At 47.2% G+C, this 15,870-nt stretch overlaps 1 protein-coding gene across 2 annotated transcripts in view; it reads left to right on the top strand.

Moving 5' to 3' along the window:
* The first annotated feature begins 2,248 nt into the window (after window positions 1-2,248).
* Window positions 2,249-15,870, top strand: part of SYK (spleen associated tyrosine kinase) — an 86,664-nt gene continuing 73,042 nt past the window's right edge. The window contains exon 1 of one of the 2 annotated variants that reach the window (XM_058672885.1): window positions 2,249-2,428. The gene's annotated coding sequence lies outside the window, so the exon portion shown is untranslated. The remainder of the gene's footprint in view (window positions 2,429-15,870) is intronic. The other variant, XM_058672883.1, reaches the window with a different exon arrangement.

The following is a 15,870-nucleotide window of genomic DNA, read 5'->3' as shown; positions in this document are numbered from 1 at the left end:
AAGCAACGAAGGTTGAGTATCTGGCACAGTGGTGCTTGGGACGGATGCATCCCATATTGGAGTGTAGAATTGGAGTTCCAGATGATCTGCTCTGATTCCCGCTTTCTACAAATGCACCCCTCTAAGAGGCAGGGGCGTCCCTGCCACCCATACGGGAGACGTGGATGGAGTCTGCGCTCCTCGCTTCGGCCTGGTCCATCCCTGCTTGCTATGGGCATTTAGGGAGTGAGCCAACAGATGGAAGATCCCTCTCCCTCCATCCTTTCAAATAAAATGAAAATACATTAGCAATGGGGAAAAAAACTAAAATAGAAAGAATTCACAGTCATGGGATGGGAGATTTTCAAAAGTGACTGTGTTGAGAGCCCCCAAGAGCAAACACCATGAGGCAAGAGGGGACAGGACTTGTCTGGAATGCTTGCAGCACTCGGCCCACGCATCTTCATGGCTGACTTGTGTCACTGGGAACGGTTACAGAGCAAAACCAGCACAGGAAAAAGGACAGGGTATGCAGGCAGCAATGGGGCCAGGGTTGGGTTCAGGAAAGACTTTTCTTTCTGAGTGTTTCAGTGACAATTCTGACATCCAGAAAATCACTCCCTGCATGGTAGTTCACACTGATGATGACTCAAAGGTTGGAAAATGCACAACAGCTACGGAGGGGGAGTTCAAAGATGGATGGAGGGCCCTGTACCACCCTGCCAGGTGGGCACCTAAAAGGACATGTCCTGAGAGGAAACGCTGGGTCTGCTTACCATGCGCAGAATAGAAACAGGCCCCCCACCCAAGCCTATTTCCAACCACATCTGCCAATCGGAACCTCTCTCTTGCAGACATTCAACAGTCTCCATCTTAGCAACAACCATAATCACGGATTGTAGCAAAATGAGGTCCTATGATTTGCAAATAGAACCATAATACAAGTCCTTTGTGTAGGTTACAAAACTGTGATGGTGGAAATGATGAAATATGACATGGAAAAGGCTGAATGAGAACTTTCTGTGCTCCCTGGGAAAGGCAGCGTAGAGAGAGGAAAAGGCAAGGAGAGCTCTTCCATCGGCTGGTTCATGTTACAAAGGACCGTTATCCCAAAGCCCTCGGCACTTTTGTGGACTCTGTTCTGACACTTGTATTTCGGCTCATGAGGCAGTATTTTCAAACAAGTGTTGCCAATCAGGGTCCCTATGAAGCATGCGGTTGTCACTTGGGTACTGTTGCGTGGGGAACGCTCGAAAAAGAAACCCTAATGGAACCCTAATGGATCCCAGAAGGAGAATCTCCAAGCTAATTTTACTCAGGAACAGCCCAGCAAAGCTGCGGGAACCTGTGTGCCTGTGCCAACAGTCTGAGACAAAGAGAGCTGGAAGACAGAAAGTGAGTTAAGTGAGATTCTTTGGAACAAGAACTTGACAACAAGCAGCCACACGAGGAGACAGAAGGCTGGGACAGACGTACTGGCAAAAGTGAGGTTTCGTGGGTTTGGCGCAAGGTTCGGGCAGCGTCTCTGTGATAGTTTCTGTCATCAGGCACCTGTGCCTGTAGCCCCGCTCCCAGCTGTTTGTCATTTGGGGGATTGACAGAGTTTTGATTCTGACAACGGTCACAGCATGGCAGGAAGAAGGGCTGGAAACGGGAAGAGAGTCATCAGGTAGGTGATTATAAACCATTTTATGGGCTAGAGAAAGGATTGCATTTAATTGGACGAGCCATAGATAGTATAGCCCCGGGATGGGGAGAATGGAAGGCATCCTCCTGTAAGACTGCAAGTCTCAGGGAGGCTGGGTGGCACAGATGCAGCCCACCCTTAGGGGGCGCCTTCCAGAATCCGGGATGCCCTCTGGTCAGCAGGAACCTCTTAGCTGGTGACTGAGACTACACCATGCAGTGAACCACAGTGCCTCCCTAAGCAATTCCACGGCAATCCGCAAGCCCGCTCTGGTGTGCTTGTGGCAGTCACAGCCTTGGGCCAGCTAACAGGGAAGCGGTTAGGAGCGGGCGACTGCCCGGCTCATACCATTGGCTGCCCTAGCTTCTTTATATATGGAGGCCCCCCCCCCCCCCGCCCAGCCTTTCTGTGGGAGAAGGGTGAAGCGCCCCACCCTGCCTCCTCGCTTCCTGTAGCCCCTGCGCGCCCCCGCCTCGCGTTCCAGTGCACTCCCAAAGAAAGGGCGCACGGTGCGGTCAGTGGGGTGCGCCTGCTGCGGCAGGGGAGGTGGGGAGTACCGTCCGGGAGGAAGTGCGGCTGCCTGCCAAGCGCGTTAAGGAAGTTGCCCAAAATGAGGAAGCGCCGCGCGCTGGGCGGCTGAGCGACCCCCGCGGCTCGAGAGCAACGAGCCCCGGCGGCCGGTGCTGCGCCCCGCTGCTGCTGCGGACGCCCCGTCCTGCGCCTGGTATCCCGCGCGTCCCACCCTCGCCTCACCTGGCACAGGTAGGTGCGGCCGCGCGCGCCTTCCCTCCCGCGTCTTGGAGGGGCACGCATGGCCGGGCTCACTGTCGACCGTTTCTCTCGCAACCGCTCGCTGGCGCAGGTGCCCGCGGGACCTAAGCCTTTCCAGTTCAGAAGTAAGGATGACAACCGCTAGATAAAGCAAGTAGGTGCTGCTAGCTCCTCTCCCGGACCACTTGCATCTCGAACCCAGCCACTGCGGCGGGGAGGGGTGCGGGGGAAAGGGGGTCTCGGCCTGGTCCGAGGCGGGAGCGCGGAGGGCCGGGAAACTAACGCGGGAACCCCAAGCTGGCGCCTCCCCGGGGCCGACGGTGAAGAAGCAGCCTCGGGTCGGCTTTGCACGAGGCTAGCACCAGGTGTACTGCCAGACTGTTTTGACCCCTGGAGGTATTTGTTTGGCCCTTAACATGAATCCCCTGGGACGTGCGGACGATGTGTATCCGGTCCCCTTGTGCCTGTGCTGCAGAAAGCCAGTTGCCTAAAACGCTAAACTTTCCAACAGGCTGCTAAAATTGAGCATGGCTGCCCTTGTGGAGGCGTTTTCCTTGCAAAGTAACTCCTCCTCCTCCATGGAGACTGAATGCTTTGGAGAGCAGACAAGTTTTACATAGGAAAACGTATTTATTTATTTATTTATTTACTTATTTACTTATTTATTTCTTTACTTTAGCAGTACGGTTCCCTAACCTTAAACTATGCAGGTGCAGGCTGATCTGTGTGTTGAATCGAGAAAGGCAATCCATCGGAAGAAGTCAGACTTTGAATCATTTTGCCTTGGAACATGGTCTGCCTTGTTCTTAGGAGTTTGGCTTGATTCACGAGAGAGGTGGTTGAGTTCAAGGAAGACTGTTGGCTGGAAGTTTTGCTTTGTCTCACATGATAAAAAGGGTTGGAAATGTGTCATATCTGATGTTTAGGTTGCAGAAAGTCCATCAGGCAATGCCCAGGGATTTCTGGAGGAATGGCTTCTAGCCTCTGATTTCTTCGTTTCCCTGGGTACAAGTATATGGCCTTCACACAGGCCGATATCTTAATTCAGGACAATTAAATATGCAGATGCATGAAAAATCAGAGTGTGCGTAGATCCTTAGACCTGGAAAGTATTAAATATTTTAACTGAGGCTTCTCAGCTAAATTATTTGATGAGATAATTTCCTGTTATCTAAATCATACTTTTAGTATCTTCAGAGCCATTTTGTAGCAAAGTAGAAATTGATTAGCAGTGTTCCCTGTCTTTGAAGTGCATGCATGGGTGGGATTTTGCAGCTTGAATACTAGCGTATTGGTAGTGCTTGAAGTTAGGGCAAAAATAGGGTGAACTTTTGGATCCTTAACTTTTCTGAGGCATGACATTGGTGTGAAATTGCTCGAAAGGATATGCCTTGCCATCTTTTAGGCTCACGTTAAATCATCCCATTGCACACTGAGTTGCCCTGTTGTTTTGGAGCCAAAGATGCAGCACATACGCAGTTCCGTGTGTGTCCACGGGCGTCCCCAGAACTTCTGTGCTGAGATGTGTTCTGGAAATGAGGATTTTTTTTTTTCACAATGTGGAATTTCCCATGGGATTTCAAATTCCAGAATTTAGAAAGGTACTAAACACTGGTGGCCAGTCTCCATCCCAGCCAGGGATTCCCCTGTGCTGGTATCTTTGCACTTTCATATTTAGTTGTAAATGTCCTTGCCCAATAATTTAAAGACTAAACAGTTTTGTGTCAGTTTAAGGCAAGTGCTTTCTTGATATGAGGTTCCCTAAAATGTGTGTGTGTGTGTGTGTGTGTGTGTTTTCAGAACTGGCTATAAGGGACCAAGTGTACCAGGGAACTGCAAAAAGTTCATGGGAAAAATGGCAAAGAAAAATTTCTGAAGTCAATGCATAGTGTTTTCGTGAGTGTTAAGGTCCTTTGTCCCGCCGTTTGTCCAAACTCACGCTTTCTTCAGAGGCGGAAGCAGCAAGGGTTCATTGACTTTTCTAGATTAGTCAAGATCGAGATCCTGCAAGTGGGAGTGGGGCGTTTCCTCTTCCAGCCATCTCAGTGGGGGCAGCAGCTGCATTCCCACGCAGTGGCATTGTCCGGTCTCGTAGGCTACCTGGGAAGGACCCTCATCAGCCTTTCTAGCTGAACCTGTCCTTGGAAGGCGCGCACACACACACACACACACACACACACACACACACACACACACACGGTGTCCTGTGAGCAGTGCGGCTGGCTCTAGCTCCGCCCTTTATCTGTGCCCAAGGAAGTGCAGAACTCTTTATAATCCCAGCTCATTTTTACTTGCTCTGCATAGATGTTTTCCGGCTACCTCCAGCCATGCTGGTCTTGTAGGCTTCACATTTTCCCTCTGTTCTGGATGGTTTAGCTGTGCATGGGTAAGGGGGGGAAAATAGGAATTTAAGTCGAATGTCTATATCCCAAGCATTGGTGTTTTCTTTGATAACAAACTCAGGTTCAAAGGCCAAAGCAAGCTTTGCCTGGTGTAATTGCATTGCATCTGTTTTCTCTCCTATGTTGCCTTTGAAAAGGTTGGATTTGAATACAAGGAAAAAAAAAGTTTTTCTATATAGAGAGTTTGTGGGAAGGTTAAAATAGAAATGAGGAGTGGTGTGTGGCCCAGCATCCAAGATGCTCGTATCCTACAGTGGATTACTTGGGCTTGGGGAACCCTCAGTTTGCTGCCAATGTAGACTCCTGAGGCTGCAGTGATAACTCAAATACCTGGTCCTGCCCATCCCTGTGGGAGAACTGGGTTGAGTTTCTGGTTTCTGGCTTCTGCCCAGCCACCACCTTTGAGGGAATTTGGGGTCCAAAGCGGTGTGGATGGCATTGCTCTTTCTCAACCTGTCAAACCAACCAACCGACTAACAAACTAGACCCATTGGCTTTAAAGAAAGTATGCTCACTTCCTTTTCACTTTGTTGGGGAGATTTTCTACTTTTTATTTTTTGAAACTGATGAATTATTAATGTGTATTAATTTGCTTTTTTTCTTACCTCTAATTTGCTTTTTTTTTGTTACAATTCAATCATGGGAGTACTGTATTACACCTCTTCAAGGATAGTTAAGTTGGGATCTTTAAGTACAAGGGAATTTAACCAAGGCTAAAGATAGCCAACTTAGTTTATGTTACAAGAGGTTTAACAGATGAAAAATGACTGTCTTGAGTTTTTTCTTCCTGGAAGCCAAATTGTTTGTTGTTGGAGGCCACGGACAGATGGGTTCAGGGAGGCAGAGCTGCGTACCCAGAGGGTTGGTGGGATGGGTTTCCTGGGAGGGGGTGGTGGTGCCATGAGCAGCACTTTCGTCCAGCCTCTGGTACTGTGGCCCTGGCTCCTGAGGGCACGGGGTTGGGCAGATGTCGGCCTCCAGCTGCACCTGCGTGCAGATGTGCAAGCAGACAGCAGGTCTGCATGGGGAGACAGGGCTGACGTCATAGGAGACCGAGGGATGCCTGCAATTTGAGTATCCATTGACTCAAGTGTGCTCTGTCTGGCTCTGAAAAGCACTGGCCAAGCCCAGCAAGAGATCCACTCTTTCCCTCCTCATCTGTTTCTCTTCCCTGATAAATCCTCACTCTGTCTGGATCAGAGTGAGGCTTTGCTGGGTCTGCCAGTGCCTGCTGAATTGCCGTGGAAAGGTTCCGTGACCTGAGTTCTTTTCTTTACTTTGAGCTTGTGACAGGTTATTCCCTTCTTCCCATATGCTAGAACTGCTTTTTAATTGTACGTTTTTTGCTGTGTGAGCTTTCTCCTGAACTATTTCCTTATGTGTAGTAGACATATTTGCCAGTACATACATCTATTTCAGGCTATTTCCTGCTGACCTCCTAGTCTGAGAATGGAGCACTTGGCTATCCCAGCCCACCTGACATCCCCACCCATTTTGCATACCATCCTAGGATAGTTATTCTATCACTTGGAGGTCGAGCAGTCTTTTGATATTTATTGTGATTACACAGATATGGTTTACTGCAAAAGCAGGTATTTGTTACAACTACATTTTCCTTTTTTTAAAATATGTTTATTTGGAAGTCAGAGTTACAGAGAGAAAATATTGCAAGCTCTTCCATCCGCTAGTTCACTCCCCAGAGGTCTGCAGTGACTGGAGCTGGGAACTTCATCCGCATCTTCCGCATCTTCTGCATATTGACAGGGGCTCAGATTCCCCGGCCACCACCTTCTGTTTCCCCAGGCACTCTAGCAAGGAATTGGCAGCACAGCAGCACTGGGACGTGCCTGTGCCAGTGTCCCAGAGGGTGGTTTCATCAACCACACCATGATGCCAGCGCTTGCGTTTTCTTCATACACTTCTTCATTTTTCCAGGGGTGACTACTTCTTTTAATTTTGTAGTTTCGTAGTTTATACTGAGCTAATATCATTTTCTTCCCTATTCCCTGACATAAGCTAAAAACCCTCTTGACCTGAGTTTCCGCAGAGTTGAATATACTAAGAAACTTCTCAGTTTTGCTTTCTGTCTCTGTCTCTTCTGGGAACCCTCTGTCTTCTCACTTCCATGGACTACGGACTCTTCAGTCTTGCCTCACAGGCATTGTTAACTAAAGGATGTTTAGGGCCATTTATCAGTTAAATACACTTTTTTTTGCCCTCTGCTGAATCATACTCCTAGCTTTGCCTTTTGGAGAAGATCTCCAGAGAATTCGCCAAACCAAAACCAAACAACAACAAGGCAACACTTCCCAAACTTTGGTTTCTATGGCTATTTATTTTTCTGTGCTCTAGAACTTTGTGATTTCTTCTATCAGGACTTATTTTTTAATTGCTTGCCTTATATTGGGCTGGGGTGGCAAGAAAGAGAAACTTCCATCTGCTCTTTCACTTCTAGCTGGCTGAGGTCACGTCGGGCTGAATATCAGAGTTGAGAACCGCAGCTGGGTCTCGTATGGGAGTGACCAGGACCCAGGTACTTGAGCACTGCCAACTGCTTTCTGAGGTTCCCATTAGCAGGAAACTCAGGACATACTTTGAATCATGCTTAGGGAGAGATTATCTTACTCCAGTTTAGCACACAGTATCTTTATTATTTCAGAAAAATTCACACACATAGAGAACATAGTAGGTTATAGATACTGTCCCAAGGATATAATGCTATCTTTTTAACTTTACGTATTTTTGGTTTACCTTATAGTCAGAAACTTAAAGCTCCACTAAGTAGAGTTAAACAAATAAGGCATTTTTTTTTCCCCACGCAGAAAACGCTTCCATAGAAATACAGACGACGGCTATAAACAATGATCAAATGAAAATATGACCCATCTCACTCATATATGTTAAATTTTTTGATCCTCTATTAGCAGGATCTGGCATAATTTCACTAAGCATCATGGTTTCTATTTGCATCCATTTTGTTACAAAATACAGAATTTCATTCTTTTTATGGCTGAATCGTATTACATCATGTATATATATACATATACACCACATTTTATTTATTTGGACGTCTGTTGATTTACATCTGGGTTGATTCTAAATCTTAGTTATTGTGGATTGAGCTGCTGTAAATGTAGGGGTTCAGGCAATTCTTTTATGCTGTTTATTTCCCTTAGGTATATCCCTAGGAGTGGTATAGCTGGGTTGCTCTGTCTTGGTTTTCTGAGTGAGCTCCACACTTTTGTAATGGGCCTAGCAGTTTGTATTCCCACCAACACTGTATTAGTGTACCTTCTCCAAGGTTCACATTAGGGAGAAATTCAGCACATCCTCTCCAGCAGTCATTGTTTTTTGGTAGGGGCTGATGGCCATTCTCGCCAGGCTAGGTAATACGTCACTGTGGTTTCTATTTGCACTTCCATGATGACTAGTGATCCTGAGAGTTTTCCCATCTGTGTGTTGGCCATTTGTGTTGCTTCCTTTGAAAAAATACCCATTTCTTAACTGGATTGTTTGTTGTTGAGTTGCTCCAGCTCCTTATGTATTCTGAATCTCAATCCTTATCAGCTGTATAGTTTGCAAATATTTTCTCCCTTTCTGTTGATTGCCTCTTCATTGGCTAATCATTTCCTTTGCAATGCAGACGCTTCTTGATCTATTCACGTCTGTCTATTTTTGCTCTATGTTGCCTGTCTTTCTGAGGTCATATCCAAGAAGTCTTTGCCTAGGCCAGTGTCCTCGTTTTCCCTGTGTTGACCTCTAGTAATTTGATGGCTTCAGGTCTCAGGTGTAGATCCTTGATCCCGAAAGAGTTGATTTTTGAATGGCGTGTGAGTTATGACTTTTGTTTCAGAATACAGCATGGGGAGATGCAGTTTTGCCAATTCCATTGGTGGAGGAGACTGCTGTTTCTCCAAGGACTGATTTTAGCCTGTTTGTTAAGGAGTCTTGGTTGTAGATGCCCGGATTAATTTCGAGGGTTTCTGTTGTGTTTCATTGCCCATGTGTCTGTTTTGTGCTGGTAGCAGGCTGTTTTGATTGTGACCACCCAGTACTATGTGTTGAAATCGACTGTTGTATTGCTTCCAGTTTTTGTTTGTTTGTTTGTTTTCCTTTGATTCAGATTTTTGGTTATTCTGGGTGCTTTGTGTTTCCATATACATTTTAGGATCAAGTTTTTTCTAAATCTGAGAAGAATGTCGTTGTTACATTGATCAAGATCACATTGAATTTATAACCTGTTTTGCACACCTTAATGGTATAAATTCTTCTAGTCCGTGAACTTGAAAGATCTTTCCTTTTTTTGTGTCTTCATCTATTTTTCCCTGTTTGCTAATTTTTTTTAAGATTTATTTATTTATTTTTATTGGAAAGGCAGATATACAGAGAGGAGAAACGGAGAGGAAGAGCTTCTGTCCAATGGTTCACTCCCCAAGTGACCACAACGGTTGGTGCTGCCCCGATACGAAGCCAGGAGCCTCTGCTGGGTCTCCCACGTGGGTGCAGGGTCCCAAAGTCTTGGGCCATCTTCGACTGCTTCCAAGGCCACAAGCAGGGAGCTGAAGGGGAAGCAGGGCTACCGGGATCAGAACAGGTGCTCACAGGGGATCCCAGCGCATTCAAGGCGAAGACCTTAACTGCTTCGCTACTATGTTGGGCCCCTGTTAATTTTCATTGTAGAGATCCTTGGTTAAATGGATCCTACATTTTATGCCTTTATTTATTTATTGTAGCTGTTGTGAATGGGACTGATCTGAAGACTTCTTTATCAGCCAGTATCTGAATTTTAAAACCACAGTAGTGCCACCTTTGTTGGTGGATTCTTTTCTGGACAATGGAGTGTTTTTTTTTCCCTCACCCTCTCCCCCTGCCCAGCCCTTGGGGCTTAGTCAGGTGGCTGGCTTTGAACTCCGTTTAATGGCTGCAGGAGATGTTGTGTGGTGTCCAGCCCTGTTGCTCCAGTAAGGGTGGGGAGCATTGGACAGAACTGAGTTCAGCAGCAGAGGTGGCGACTGCGAGCTTCCCCAGTGTGCTTGCTGCAGCTGCAGCTTGCAGGGGTGGGACTCCACTGGTGGCTTGGGACATACAAGATGACTTCTAGCTACATTTTTTGCAGGGCCCTCAGGCTCTGCTTGGTAGAGGCAGAATGTCCTGTTTGCTTTCAACTTGTACACTAGGAATACTTGAGCTGTTTGGTGACTGCTCAAGTCTCTTCAGCACCCAAGAGGGTTTGCATTCCCTACTCACTATTTTCAAACTCCTACTGAAGTTTGCGCAAAGTAAATAACCACAGTGGGGAGCTCCCTTGTGCCTGTAGCCATCACTGTCTGATACCTGGTGTGTGGTTAGAACTGCTGTAACCGTCTCGGCTTCTGTCGGGTGGGCAGCCCTGGGCACCTGCCCCTGTCAGGATGGAGACTGGTAACTGTGTTTGTTCCCATGGAGGTTTCCAGGAAATGACTTCTCTGAATCATTCTTGAGAACAAATTCTAAAGTGAGTTGTAGCGTCCAGGAGGGAAAACTTTTCTTTTGAGAAGCTTTCAATTACATAATTGAAGCAGGAGGCAATATCTATAGTAAAGAATCCAAATAGAAAAACCATCTGACCCACCATCCCTGTCCCCAAGTTGGGAACACTTGAATCTGTCACCTTTGATTGTAGGCTGTTGGACGCGAAAAAAAAAAAATACTGTAGCAACCTTGTTTCTTGTCTCGCAAGAAAGAAGAATTTTCCTGTGGACAAACTGTTTGCAAAGTATGGTTTATTTGGGAAAGAGAGCAAAAGGGCTCCTGTCTGAGTGACAGGAGGGGACTCCAAGGCAGGAGGGACTGCAGAAAATGGTGGAAATGGTCCTACTATGCACCATCTCGGGGAGGGGTTCACATGAATTACCCCAAGGGCAGAAAGAAAAAAACAGGCAGTAATTTCTACCGCCTTGTCTGGAAACAAAAGGTGAGACCAGTAGCTTCCTTCCCCAACCCTGAGGATAAACTGAGGTGGCTGCATTCTTTTGACAGTGACCAAAGTAATAAGTTTGGGCCAGTCTGCTTGCTAAGGGTGTTAGTTATTGAAAACCACTTGAAGTTCTTAAGGTTCTTATGTTATTACGCGCAACTTGCTCCTGCAGCCTAGTTCTTTTACCGTGAGCCAAAAACACCAGACGCAACGAGGTATTTCAGGAGGTTTATTGGCGGGGCAGGAACAGGACAGAGGTGGTGGGAGAGCGACAGGAAAAGGAAGGGTGGCAGCTGGGGCTCTTTTATGTTCAGGTGAGCCCTTGCAAGGCGTTTGGGGTGGGTTTGGGAGGGACTGGGGGCAGGTCCCAGGGGATTGGTGTCCTCAGATGAATGCCTAAGGATAATTGGTAAGTGGGCAGCGTTTTGGAAGGGGCCCTGGAAAGACTGGGGTGGGATTCCCAGGTGAGATGCCGGGTTACATCTGATTGGTCAACAGGTGGACCTGTGCCAATTTCATGACCTGTGAGGAAGAGGAAATGGCACTGGGTCCAGGGTGTTTGAATAACTCCTTTCAAAGGGATGGGGATTGAGATGTTAATTCTGTTTCCTCTTTCCCTCAGAAAGAGCATGGAAATAGGGAAAAACCTCATTTTTAGAGACAATTAACATCTTGAAAGTAACTTCTCTGGAGTCCCTGACTATCCATCTACCTCCATTTTCAAGCTCCTTTCTGAGCACTGCTGTGTAGAGGTGTGTGTATGTGTGTGTGTGTGTGTGTGTGTGTTTGTGTGTTCAGGACATATTATGTTTGGGAATAGGATAACATGTGTCATTCAAATGCCTGATCACCCTGTTGATTTCTCCTATGATCAATGCCCCTATGATCAATACTTTCAAGCATTATCAAATATGGAATTATGACAGGTTTATTTTGGCGTAGAGGGAGGCATTGGTGATGGCTCAAGTGACTGGGTTCCTGTCCCCCAGCAGGGAGACTTAAATTGAGTTCCAATCTTCAGGTCTGACCTGCCCCGGGGCCACTGGGGCACTAGAGCCAGGAATCAGCCCAGGGGTGCCATCTCTCTCTCTTTCCCTCATCCCAACAAATACATACATTTTTTAAAATAAGAAAATATTTCAACCCTGCACTCCTGTTCTTCTATCCTTCTGTGGATATTTTAAATTTTAAAATATTTTATTTATTTGAAAGTATTGTTTGAATAACAGAGAGAAGAGAGGCAGAGCCAAAGAAAACTATCTTCTGTCCTCTGGTTCACTCTCAAGTGGCTTCAACGGCTGCGTCAAATCAGGGAGCCTTGAACTCCTTCTGGGTCTCCCACATGGACACAGGGGACCAGACACTTGGCCATCTTCCACTGCTTTCCCAGGCACATTAGCACCTCCCTGATACAAGATGCCACCCTCACAGAGGGCAGTTTAGCCCATTGCAAAGCAGTGTTTGCCCCAAGGTTTCTAATTTTTTTTTTGAATTTCATGAAACATTTTAATTCTATGACAGCCACACACAAAGGAACACAAAAATCATTTCATCTCATAATGGTTTAGAGACCCCTGGCAAATGTAAACAGTAGATGCTGTTAGACATTAAGGATTCATTATGAGTAATAAACAGCCAAACTGAAAACCTACTGATTTGCAAATAGTGAAGTCCATGGGCTTTTAGTAAGTGGTCCATTTGGTTCTGTGTTCTTATTACTGCTTCTGGTGAGGCCATCCTGTCGTTGCACCCTGACACCTGTCCAGTGCATCAGTTCGTCTCTTGCCCATTTGCTTGCCTGCATTTTGGTGTCAGCTGTCCTGATGTGCTTGACATTTCCCGGTTATGTATTGGTCTTTTTGCTCCAAAAGGCTCTAGGAGTTAGTGTTTAAAGGATGTCTTTGTTGGATGATCTTCTTGTAGCCTGTGCTCCATCAGATTGGAGGAGCCAGTCACTGGGTGTGTGGATGTGTCTATGCCTTGCCTACCCAAATGAAACCAGATCTACATTCATTCCTGCCAAGGGGCTTCGGTTACCTGTTTAGTAGTCATGGAACTGGAGAGGGCCAGGCCACCTGACTGTACACCCACTTTCTGTCCGCATGTCTGGCCCTACTGAGGTGCCACACTCCTAGGGCATCCCCCCCACCTCTGCTGCAGCCCCTGCAAGCTGCCCTCTTCAATCTGAACTTGTTTTGTGTCTTAAAGACCCGCAATACTTCTCATTCTTCCTAGTGGTATGCTTCTTGGTGCCCTACCCTGCTGTGGATGAGTTTCTGTGGTATCCTTATTCACATGATTGCTTTGCCTTCTCTGCATTTATAGTGCCTGGATAGGATGGGTGCGGAAGTCCACCACGTCCTTCTTTTTCAGCAAAGCCGGTTGGTTAATGGTCAAAGCTGTGTGAAAGGAGTTTGGTAAGCCGGAAGGAGATATCCTCCTGTAGCAGGATGGGTGCTGGTTCCCGACACAGGTTGGTTCACAGGTCACTACCAGCTTCTGTGATCTTCAGTGTCCTCCTTGGAGGCCAATAGGCAGAGGTCATGTGGCTCACACAGGAAGTATATCCAGGAAGGGGGGCACCCTTGCAAAGAGGACACTACTTATTAGCACTGCGCGAGTGCCAAATCATAGCTGTCTTAGGGACATGTTCAAAGAAACCTGTGGCGCCCGGCACGGTAGCCTAACAGCTGATGCCCTTGCGTTGCACCTGCCGGGATCTCATACGGGCACCAGTTCTAATCCCAGCAGCCCTGCTTCCCATCCAGCTCCCTGCTTGTGGCCTGGGAAGGCAATCGATGATGGCCCAAAGCCTTGGGACCCTGCAAGAGTCTCCGGGTTCTTGGCCTCAGTTCGGCTCAGCTGTGACCATTGCGGCTGCTCAAGGACTAAATCAACAGACAAAAGATCTTCCTCTCTGTCTCTCCTCTCTGTATATCTGACTTTCCAATAAAAACAAAATAAAGCTTAAAAAAAATAATATGATGTTAGCACTGAGGGGGCTTTTCAGGATTATCTGCCCAAACCTGCTGAGAGACAGTGAGGCCCCAGAAGGTGTGGGAGCAGCACTGGGATTGCAGCCCTTAGAGCCTGTCTGTTTCTCTTCCAGAACTAGAAGTACCGCCCACTGCTTTAAGAATGAGGAAAAATGAGGCCGTGCTCATGTCTTAGTGAGGGGGGACTTTGAAGTTCCCCCAACAAACTCCAGCTGAGTGAAAGACATGTTGATATGACTCTTGCACCGGTAGTGGAAGGTAGCCTGGCAGGTATTGCGATTTGTGTCTTTGTGTTGAAAATTAAGTACATTCAGTGGGAACTAGATGGCAGCATCCCATGACAGGCAGATGTGAGAAGTTTTGGTGTGCTTGTCTCACGTTCAAGTTTGAGGTGCCCTCGGAGTTAGTCTACGAAGGCAGCACTTGTTGCATGACCTCTTACGGCCTGTGCTTTGTGAGGACGTGGGCATGCGTGGTGCAGGATGAGCCAGTCACAGCTGTGTTGGCTGTGATGGTTTGAATGTGCCCCCCTCCAAAACAAAGATACGTGTTTTTGAAGCATGGTCATCAGCATGGTGATACTGGAAGGTGCTGAAACGTTGAAAAATTGGAGACTTGTAGGAGGTAAGGCATCACCAGGGGTGCTGCCCTTTCCAAAATTGTGTAGTTTTCATAGGATGCTGATGAGTTCCTGTAAGACGGAGTGGGTAGCAGAAGAGCAAGCAGGGCTGCCTACCTGCCTCTGGCTGCCTGCTTGCCAGGTGACCACTCGGTCCCTCTCACACACGCCCCTGCCATGTTCCTTTCTCACTGGAACCTTAACCGGTGAATACATCCACGCCTGATTTGGATGGTCAACCCCTCAAACTGTGAGCTAAATAAATCCCTGTTCTTTATGTACGGCCCAGCCCCTTGTGCTTTGTGCAAGCAATGGAAAAAGCACAGTTAACAGCCGAGTTAACTGGGATCATAGAAGCTGAGTGCATGGAGCCACTCACTGTGGCTTGCACATCAGACCCTCACGTCTGCAGCTGTCTTCCTAGTGGTAGAATTACTGTCTCGTGCCTGTGTTACTGTTCTGAGAGTTGAAGGGCTTGAAGTGCTCGATGTTCTGGAGGGTTATTCTAGAACAAGGGAAAAAGGGGAAATTCCAGAGTCATTTCCAAGCAGAAATGGAAAGATTGGGGTGCGGGTGGGATTTCAGTGATCCGGTCAAGGAGTCTGGCAAGTAGGAAGAAGGTGGATGAATATTTATGCACCGTGATGTTCTCCCAAGGAGCCACCAGTGCCTGTAAAGACCTGAATATGTCCAAGGTATCCCTTTTTGGCCATTTGCTTCTTGTCTGTGTCTGTTCATAGAGCAGTGATGGGTTGCTTTGCTGGAGGGGTGGCAGGGGCAGTAGAATAAAGGACCTCACACCGGGTGGCTTTGCGATAGACATGTATAACATATGGAAACGTATGTTATTTCTCACCCTTCCAGAGGCCAAGAAGTTCCCAGTCTTGTTACAAGCACTGTGTGTGTTCCTTCTGGCCTCGGTCCTTGGCTTGTAGCTGGCTGCCTTCATCGTCTCCACGTGACACGCCCTGTACAATCTCAGTCCAGGTTTCCCTTGTGCATAAACACCTCAACCAGTTGAATTGGGGTGCACCTGAAAGGACCACACTTTAACATAAGCACGTCTGAAACGAGCTTGTCTCCACAGGTGATCACACTAGGAGGTTCTGGGAGTTAGGACTCCAGCAGTGGAACTGGGGAGCCGGTGGGGTGCACAGTTCAATCTGTGGCACCTGGTATAGCGAGGACCGGCCCGTCGCTCATCTGAGTCTCCTACCGCACAAACGTGCATTTACTTTCAGTGCTAATGATAAAGCGCCGATAGCCTCGATATGTAAGGAGTGCTTTGAAATCAATAAGGAAAAAAAAAAGAAAGAAAACAGGTGAGCATTGCCAGGGACATTTTGTAGTATCTGCTGAAGTTTCAAACAGCGCCTGGTCTCAACAGTTTCACTTTTCGGAACTTGCTACCCATATGCAAAGTGATAAGACTGGAGAAATTTGTATGCATACAGTGATTT

This window comes from Ochotona princeps, chromosome 14 (assembly GCF_030435755.1).
Source record: "Ochotona princeps isolate mOchPri1 chromosome 14, mOchPri1.hap1, whole genome shotgun sequence".
Lineage (NCBI taxonomy): Eukaryota > Metazoa > Chordata > Mammalia > Lagomorpha > Ochotonidae > Ochotona > Ochotona princeps.
This window is presented reverse-complemented; position numbering and strand designations above follow the sequence as displayed.